Raw genomic sequence first — 9439 nt, 5'->3', positions numbered from 1 at the left:
TAGAATGCACACCCTAGTCACAACCTGGCCTAACCAAAATAGAGAATAAAAAGCCTCTCTATGGCCAGGGCGTGACATTCACTTAGGTAATGGGAGGGTGAGAGCTCTGATGTTCTTAGCTCCGTTGGGACTGGCAAGTAGAAGCCCTGGATGAATCTGCAAAATTCAAAGCCAACTCAGTGTCAACCCAGAGGTAAACAGCAAAAAGAAATAGCACTTCATTTTTGTAAACGTACACACTACAATACATATTTTAAGGATAGTTTTAATCTTCAGTTAATAATATTGAACATGTGTACATTTCTGCTCATTGTAAGGAAATTAGCACTGATGAGCAAACGCATTCCCGTCGTGTGCATGTTGTCCGTGTGTGCTCTTTAGTTACTAAATAACTATTCTCACCTTGTCTGGTAGAGTAACAGGATGGATATGGAGAACGTCTGTGCTCTCTGCTCTGGAGGTGGGACTGGCTAGTAGAAGCCCTGGACTTAACTGGTTATTGTATGTAGATTGATATGGGGGAAAACTATTTCATCCATTTTAGAATAAGGCTGTAAGGTAACAAAACGCGAGGGGACTGAATACTTTCCGATTGCACTGTATGTTCTAGGATAATGGATTGTTGGCTTTCATACTTTTCTAATTCTCAGTGCAGCTCAAGCAATTTTTCCAAAAACCGGGCTCTATTTAGTCCGTCCAAATACAGCCGAAGGTCAGCCTGATCCGCTTGTACTCATTGAAATGCATGAGATACACAAATACAAATACACAATATTGCATATAGTAAACATTTAATAATTGTTTTGATATACACAATATAATAAAATGTTGATTTAAAATCATTTTTTATCGAATAGCTTATTACATGTTCTGATATAGACAGAATGACTGAAAAGTACCTGTAATTTCAAATCAATTTCACAACAGAATTTATTACAATTTATTCCCAAACTGGGAGAGGCAGAACGGGCAAGTCATTCACCCGCCATTTGTTCCTCAAGACAGTAACACAATGACACGTGGATAATTGTAAGCGTCAACATTTCTGAAAACTTTTGTAATTTGATAAGGTTGTTATATTAATTATCAGTTTCTGTTAGTGTCGCAAACTATTTTTTTCTCTAGCAACTCTGCCTGGATACTTGCATGCTAGCTAACTAGCTAGCTTACCTTAACACTAACTTAGTTGCTAGCTAGATAGAACAAGGCGAGAAAGCAGGGCTAACAGATTTGATGGTTATATTTAGGTAGAAGTGTCCCCAAACGGGACTGCGGTGTTAATTTTGTCTAAACCCAAATCCATGAGAGAGTTGTTTGGTTCAATGAGTAGACCAATGGTAGAGACAGATCAGGCCTTTGGAATGTTGGGGGAGGGCAAAATACAAGCAGAGCCAGCGTAATTGTACCCAAGGACTCTTTTATGGACATGAGCTAATTGATCAGGGTAATAAGAATGTATCGAAAGGGACTGGGGGATACAAGATCTGGGGATGGTGTTTGACAAATGGGAATCCAGAAGCTGTGAATAAAATAGGCACAATAATTTGTGGGTTTTAGCCACGGCATAATCCCCGGGATGATGATAATTGGAAGATAATTAGGAAAAGGCTTATGTGTACTCACCCAACGATGTGTGGTTGGAGTGAAAACCTGGTGATCACTGTGGCTGAACCAATTTGAGGGAATCTGAAGAAAGAACGTGTTCCGCCATTATGTATTTGTAACAATGGCTCTTTGGCTGTGGGTGTAACAGTGTATTGTAAATCTTCTGCAGGCTTCCTCCCTGAAGAAGAATGCAGGTAAAATATTAGTACATCCTATGGCTGGCATTTAGTGGATGTCTCATATTTCATTACTAGAGTGACCTATCTTGCTCTAAACGATGGTATGGGATAACCCTGGGGGTTTATGTGGATTTGCGGAGGTAGAGGCTATCTGGTAATTCTGGACTGCAGCTCGTCACTGAAGACTCTATAGACTGCAGCTTGTCGCTGGAGGCCCCGGACTGGGGACCGTCGCTGGAGGTTCCGGACTGGGAACTGTCGCCGGAAGCTCTGGACTGGGAACTGTCGCCGGAAGCTCTGGACTGGGAACTGTCGCCGGAAGCTCTGGACTGTGGAGGCGCACTGGAGGCCTGATGCGTGGTGCCGGCACTGGTGGTACCACGCTGGTGACACATACCTCAGGGCGAGTGCGGGGAAGAGGCACAGGACATACTGGACTGTGAATGCTGAACTTTGGAAATGTTATGGGCATCTTATCATTTGTCGTTCCTGTGTTGATATGCTTTTGCTGTGTTTTGATTTTTTGTTGTCTTGGTAAATGGGCAGTGAAGAATGATATAATGGTTTTACCTGCCTCCTATGATGAATACTATGAGGCTACTTGTGTTGACCCCAACTATGACCCTCTTGCTCGACCAACTGACCCAGAGGATGATTCCTATACTACCTATATGTGAATGGTTAAAAGTTCCAGATGTCTGACGGCGATCTCTGTACATGGTTATATGAGACTAGGTAGTTTCAACGGGGGGGGGGGGGTGTTGGAGGTTACCCTGGGGCTACACCAATGCCATGATTACTCTATATATGTGATAACCTTTGTATGCTTGCAATGCGCAATAATGGAAAGGTATCAGGTAATGAAGATGTACTGCTTTAGTTCTCAGGCTGAGAACTGCCTGCACCTGCTGATAGTCACGCAGCCTCAAGGCCGAGATGTTCCAAAAGTAGCAAAGGGCCTGAGACGACACAGGTGTGGTTGTTGGCTTATAGTAGAGTGAGAAATCACAGTCTAGACAGGTTTTTCTCATCTTAGATACTTTGTATCTAATCCAATGCAACAATGTTAAGGTATGATTGATGGTAGGTTGTCCACACCAACTAGTATGAAGAGTGTTGTCTCCTGTTTCGCCACCTTTACTATAGACTACGGAGGTTTTCTGTATGCGAATCTCTGTCTGCAAAAGAGTTTTATACCAAGGTTCCTGTGTCATCTATCTGGAAGACTGATTGTTGAAGGAAACTTACATCACCCCATGCAAAGGACCACCCAACAAGAGACCCCTCTATCCCTCTCTCTCAACCCCACAACTCAAGTCAGTTTTTGTTGCTGTAGTACAACATTAACAGCATAAGGTAATATTATATTTGGAGCACGAAACTTAATGTGAGGGTGACATAAAAAAAATGTAATGCAAAGATATATTGCCAAAAGTAGCCTACTGTATTGTTTCAAATACCAGCATAGATTATTGTGGCCTTCTTGATGTTGCTGAAAATAAGGTTTTAGAAAGAATATCAGAAAAAAATAATTTCAATATTTGATTAACTATATATTTATTTATAATTTCGTAATTTATAAATATTTAAAAACACCTCAAAACACATCTATATCATTCATGTTTCACTTTCATCCTACAAAACACCTTACAACACAAAAACCTTACAGCAAAAGTGATAACCAGTATTATGAACAACACAATGGCCAGTAGCGTGGCTATGACGTCCATAGAGTGGTAGGTGAACCAGGACATCTTGTAGGACTCTGTCCTCAGATGTGCCGCTCCTTTGTTCCTCATGACAAACTCGATCCAGAACATTGCGCAGTCCAGTGGCTTCATAGGCTGGTCCCTGTGCAGCCTGGAGAGCCTTTGCATTGCCTCCCTGTAGGACGGCTCATAGAGAACAGCCTTCAATGCCTCCAGGAAGATGTCTCTGTCTACGGTGGCGATGTCCACTATCTTAGCCACTCCCTTAGCCCTCATCCTGTTGAGGTTATCCTGCTGGTCGAACATCAATGGGAGGCCGACGATGGGGACACCGTGGTAGATGGCCTCCTGGACTCCATTGGTGCCGCCGTGGGCGACAAAGGCTCGGGTCTTGGGGTGTCCTAGGAGGTCGTTCTGGGGGAGCCAGTCCACCAGTAAGGTGTTGTTACCCAGGGAGGCAGGTCTCTTCCCAGTGTGCCTCCAGACAACCCTCTGAGGCAGTTTGGCAAAAGCAGTGGCGATGTCCTCAGCGATGTCCTCAGGAAGTTGTCCCACCAAGGTCCCGAGGGACATCATGATGACCCCATGGTCCCCGGAGCTCTGGACAAAGTCTTCCATGTCCGGGGGAAGCGGCTTGGATGGCTTGCACTGGAAGCCACCCACATAGACCACGTTTGGCATGGTGGGACGAGGAAACTCAAAGGTGAAGTCATTCCTCATGAGCTAGATGTCTGCTGCCTGGAACAATGACATGAAGTGAACATCAGGGCCAAAGTATCGATGGACGAACGGAATGTAGTTAGGGTCTGTGATGTATGCAGTTTGAACCTTTGTAAAAAGATAAAACAGAACATTTTTGACTCTCTCCTGAAAAGTCATTTTGTCCGTCAACATTGCTCCTGGTACTGGGACATATGAGAGAGGTGAGGGTGCAATGGCAAAGTGACCCTCACCCTGGATTGTCCATCTTACATTGAAGACAAGAGGAAGACCAAGGCGGTGTGCCAGTAACGTGCCCGCACCAGTGGCAGGATCCGTCAGAACCAGATCATAGTTTCCATCATGAATCGATTGCATTAGCTCGTTATCTTCAAATATCATAGTCATCATCTCAATCAATTCCCTGTTTGACTCAGAGAACTGCTTCACCACCTCAAGCTCCAGACTCATACGAGACCAGAAACCTCCACCCTCCCTTTGGATCTGCAGTAATCTGGTCACAAACGAACTAAAGATCTTCTCGTCAATTCCTCCACCAGATGCAGGGATGGTGATACACGAGTAAAGAGGGGACTTCTCCTTGATGTACCAGTTGGCGGATGGACGAATCACTGTGATGCTATGGCCTCTGGAGTGCAGTTCTTCAACAATGACTTTCATGTTCACCCAGTGGCTTCCATCCAATGGGAGGACCAGCACCTTCCCCCCATAGACAGTGGTCAGATAGAAGAGCAGAACCGTAACCGTGACCAGGGCTGGTTGATGCATTTCTAAGGTGAGTCCTTTGATAGAAGATACAAGGGAAGAGTAGTTAGTAGTTACTACATCTCTTATTTCCTATTAATAGGTTCTAGTTGGTCTCCTGTTATTCTCAAACACATCAATTCTAAAATAAATACTCAAAATTACAACGGAAAACGTAATTATTTGTGAACCCTCTTATATTGTTGTGATTAGCTTATACATATTTACTTATACTGAACCAAAAATATATAAATACAAAAATGTAAAGTGTTGACAATTACACAGGTGAACCTTGTGCTGGGTTAAATAAAAGGCCACTGAAATGTGCAGTTTTGTCACACAACACAATGCCACAGATGTCTCAAGTGAGGGTGCATGCTGAATGCAGGAATTTCCACCAGAGCTTTTGCCAGATAATTTCATGTTAATTTATGTACCATAAGCTGCCTCCAATGTCGTTTTAGAGAATTTGACAGTATTTCCAACCGGCCTCATAACCGTAGACCACATGTAACCACGTCAGCCCAGGACCTCCACGTCCGGCTTCTTCACCTGCGATATCATCTGAGACCAGCCACCCGGACAGCTGATGAAACTGAGGATAAACTGTAATAAAGTCCTTTTTTGGGGAGAAACTCATTCTAATTGGCCCATGCCCTCCCAGGCCCACCCATGGCTGCGCCCCTGCCCTGTCATGTGAAATCCATAGATTAGGGCCTAAGAAATGTTTTCAATTGACTGATGAACTGTAACTGTAACTCAGTAAAACCGTTGAAATTGTTGCATTTATATTTTTGTTCAGTATAATATACCTGATTAAAATATGAATAATAGAGTACATTATTGATCTTCACAGAGAGAATTAGCCAAGGTGTTCACCAGAAGTAGACTTAGACCAACAGTACAAACACAAATCAACAACAGCACTGATACCTGAACAAAGTGTATTGCATGTATGCTATAAAACATTTCCTGAAATGTTTACACTAATTTACTGGCAGCACAGTAGCCAGTAGGTTGCTGTACATTTGCAGTAAATTACTGGCAGCACAGAAGCCAATAAATTACAGTAGACTCACAGAAACACAAACAGAGTGTACTGCTTCCATGAATCAAGTAAATAAATAACCAACATACAATTGAAAATGTTGACACTGTTTATTGCTATGAAGACTTCCAATGCTATCACAATTCTACCAGTCCTTTCCAAAATGGACTCAAGCCTTCAGGCACATTACTATAAAGGTGTGCAAGTTCTCTCTACATCTGGACCAGGATTCATGCTCATGTTATGTAACACCAGGAGGGACAGACTCTGTAGTGGATGGAAGTTACTCCAACAATGTCCCTTTATTGGAGGTATGACATGCTATCTAATAACAGGTAATTATCACTAATTACTTCAAGTGACTTTGATAAGTTTCAGCCATATGTTTTACTGTTTGGCTGTTACTATTATTCCATGTTGGAGTTGCCAATACTGCTTTGCGTATTGTTTATCATATGTAGTATTATTCATTATTGCCATAAGTGTTATTATTGCATTGGTTTGACAAGTATTTTTACAGAAGTTGTTTAATATAGTCTGAGTCACTGGCTTATTGGTGCTCTTCCATGCCGTCCCTAGGAGGGGTGCGTCATTTGAGTGGGTTGAGTCACTTACGTGATCTTCCTGTCTGGGTTGGTGCCCCCCCTTGGGTTGTGCCGTGGCGGAGATCTTTGTGGGCCATACTCGGCCTTGTCTCAGGATGGTAAGTTGGTGGTTGAAGATATCCCTCTAGTGGTATGGAGGCTGTGCTTTGGCAAAGTGGGTGGGGTTATATCCTGCCTGTTTGGCCCTGTCCGGGGGTATCATTGGATGGGGCCACAGTGTCTCCTGACCCCTCCTGTCTCAGCCTCCAGTATTTATGCTGCAGTAGTTTATGTGTCGGGGGGCTAGGGTCAGTCTGTTATATCTGGAGTACTTCTCCGGTCTTATCCGGTGTCCTGTGTGAATTTAAGTATGCTCTCTCTAATTCTCTCTTTCTCTCTCTCGGAGGACCTGAGGCCTAGGGCCATGCCTCAGGACTACCTGGCATGATGACTCCTTGCTGTCCAGTTTCAACTGTTCTGCCTGCGGCTATGGAACCCTGACCTGTTCACCGGATGTGCTACCTGTCCCAGACCTGTTGTTTTCAACTCTCTCGAGACAGCAGGAGCGGTAGAGAAACTCTTAATGATCGGCTATGAAAAGCCAACTGACATTTACTCCTGAGGTGCTGACTTGTTGCACCCTCAACAACTACTGTGATTATTATTATTTGACCATGCTGGTCATTTATGAGCATTTGAACATCTTGGCCATGTTCTGTTATAATCGCCACCCGGCTCAGCCAGAAGAGGACTGGCCACCCCTCATAGCCTGGTTCCTCTCTAGGTTTCTTCCTAGGTTTTGGCATTTCTTGGGAGTTTTTTCTAGCCACCGTGCTTCTACACCTGCATTGCTTGCTGTTTTGGGGTTTTAGGCTGGGGTTTTGTACAGCACTTTGAGATATCAGCTGATGTAAGAAGGGCTATATAAATACATTTGATTTGATTTAGTCTTTTGGGGGAGGACCGCAGATTCCCCGTGAGGTTATTCCCCCCTCCCACTTCTAAAACCAAAGTGGCACCCCTGTAAAGAACTACCTTTAATGGAATCAGCTGTGTTTGTGTGTGTGTGTGTGTGGTTGTGACAATTAAGAGAGTAATGGGCCTCAACATCGTGTTCTAACCGGACAACACTGTCGTGAGCAGAACCTAAGCAATCAGCATAAATTAATATCGAGTGAGGGCACAGCCGACCGCTCAGACGAGCTTCAGCTAGCCGTTTTTACATGGTCCTGCTAGGCGTTTTTACATGGTCCTGCTAGGTGTTTTTCACATGGTCCTGCTAGCCATCCCACTAGCTTTTTTTACATGGTCCTGCTTGGCGTTTTTACATGGTCCTGCTAGGTGTTTTTCACATGGTCCTGCTAGCCATCTCACTAGCCATTTTTACATGGTCCTGCTAGCCGTTTTTACAAATACTGAGTTTTATTTGGATTTGTAGAACTACAAATGTTTTTGGAGAATGCTTCTTAAGATTGTATTAAGGCAATTGAATCAAGTGAAGTTTGTAGTTCTTCTATATAAGTTTATAGCTCTTCTATAGTTCTCTGTATACATACGGTATATATTAGTTCCAATTAGTTCATTTGAAAACGTTGTAAGTCTTATTATACCATGTTTTCAACACTAGGTACTCAGCAACTGTTTAAACAACAAGCTAAACTATTCCCATATTCCACATATATTCCATTACTTAAAACTGTTACTTTAAACTAGAAATGTTGCTTCACATAAACACTCACCAAAAAAATATGTCTGCAGGTAGCCTAAAATCCAAGGTGATGTTTGGCCAACCTCCCAAACAGCCGTTTTTCACCTCACATCCGAGTGAAAGCAGTCGTCTGGCTGTAACCTAACCTATGCTGCCACAACTAATCTGTGCTCTCTTGTTCAAAGTTCACAGGTCCTAGCATGCAGCATAACACCCCTGTAATTACATAAGGCGTTCACATGTTGGCTTCCCGTTCTGTATTAAGAAATGGTCACGAGTTCAACATGCACATAATTCTGGAGTTATTTAGAAAATCAAAAATAAACTTTTTTCAAAGAGAATATTTGTCTCCATTAGCCATACCCAGGTTGAATAAATCCTGGCATAGGTATAATTCAGATTTTTTGGGGGGCAATAACTACACATTTGATTTCATGAACCTTGCATGGTTACAACATCCCTTTGGTCTATTACTTAAAATTAAGATTAACAACCGTTGCTTTTAAAATGAACATTAACCATACAGTAGTACAGGAATAATGTAGGCTACATTGTGTGTATAACTAATGAAAATTATGATTAGTCATGATTCAAATGCAATTTAGTCCAGAGCATAATGCTTTATGTTTAGTCCAGCCCATAATGCTTTAGGTTGACCCTGTGTCCAATTGGTTAAAAGGCACACCATTTGAATGGATTGGATTTGATTAGGATCCAATGGCGACCATTGAACCTGGCTCACTCACTAAAGAAAGTAGGAAAACAGAGTACTAGGGGAAAGTCATACCTTTGAACTGATGACATAATTTCACATAAGACTCTACCTTGTACATTTAAGAAAAGGTCTCGGAGATGTCTTTGTAAGATTAAAAGATGCAGTAGGCTGGGTCCACATGTTTCAGTCATTCATTGCTATTCTCTTAAGTACTCTGTGTAGCCTGCTCCAAGTGACGTTTGATATAAATGTTATTTTAATACAGTCACAGGTTATACTGTAAGTATGATGGGCCATAATTCATGGATAATTCAGTTTGCATAACACCGTAGCAGTGTTTTCAGTGTCTTTATACAAATTACTGCATTCCTGTGCACACTTCTTATTCTGAAAAGTAAAAGTGTTTACCTGTGAAAGGGAGTCTACT

General features: G+C 42.6%; 1 pseudogene; it reads right to left on the bottom strand.

Annotated features, from left to right (window-relative positions):
- Nucleotides 1–3385: 3385 nt before the first annotated feature.
- LOC135514274 (UDP-glucuronosyltransferase 2A2-like) lies at nucleotides 3386–8419 on the bottom strand (annotated as a pseudogene).
- Nucleotides 8420–9439: the final 1020 nt, after the last annotated feature.

Source organism: Oncorhynchus masou, chromosome 25 (genome assembly GCF_036934945.1).
Source record: "Oncorhynchus masou masou isolate Uvic2021 chromosome 25, UVic_Omas_1.1, whole genome shotgun sequence".
NCBI lineage: Eukaryota > Metazoa > Chordata > Actinopteri > Salmoniformes > Salmonidae > Oncorhynchus > Oncorhynchus masou.
This window is presented reverse-complemented; position numbering and strand designations above follow the sequence as displayed.